Here is an 875-nt window from a genome sequence, read left to right on the forward strand (position 1 = left end):
AAAGGAGAACGGGCTACAGAGTTGCTAGAACTCATACATAGTGATGTATGGGGTCCTATGAGCTCACCCGCTAGAGGAGGTTATCTGTACTTTGTTACGTTTACTGATGATTTCAGTAGGTACGGTTATGTCTACTTGATGAGACATAAGTCTGAAACGCTTGAATTGTTCAAGATTTTCAGAAACGAGGTACAGAACCAACTTGGCAAGACGATCAAGTTGCTTCGATCTGATCGAGGTGGCGAGTATATGAGCCAAGAGTTCACTGACTATCTGGCAGATTGTGGGATTGTCTCACAGCTGACTCCACCTGGAACGCCACAGTGGAATGGCGTGTCTGAGAGGAGGAACCGGACCCTATTAGATATGGTACGGTCTATGATGAGTCAGGTCGATCTTCCAAAATCCTTTTGGGGCTACGCTCTGGAAACGGCTGCAGTGGAATGGCGTATCTGAGAGGAGGAACCAGACCCTATTAGATATGGTACGGTTTATGATGAGTCAAGTCGATCTTCCTAAATCCTTCTAGGGATATGCTTTGGAAACGGCAGCGCTTATACAGAACAACTGTCCAACAAAATCAGTTCAGAAGACTCCATATGAGATATGGACTGGAAAGCGTCCCAGGTTAGCGTTCATGAAGATTTGGGGATGCGACGTTTATGTGAAACGTCTGGCTTTTGATAAGCTATCCGACAAGTCTGATAAATGCATATTTGTGGGTTACCCTAAGGAAACTAAAGAGTACTGGTTCTACAACCCATCTGAGAACAAAGTGTTTGTTGCTCGGAATGGATCTTTCTTGGAGAGAGAGTTCGTCTCCAAGAGAGTCAGTGGGAATAGAATAGATCTCGAAGAAGTTCGAGAACCACAAA

The sequence above is a fragment of the Tarenaya hassleriana genome, unplaced genomic scaffold (assembly GCF_000463585.1).
Source record: "Tarenaya hassleriana unplaced genomic scaffold, ASM46358v1 Cleome169, whole genome shotgun sequence".
NCBI lineage: Eukaryota > Viridiplantae > Streptophyta > Magnoliopsida > Brassicales > Cleomaceae > Tarenaya > Tarenaya hassleriana.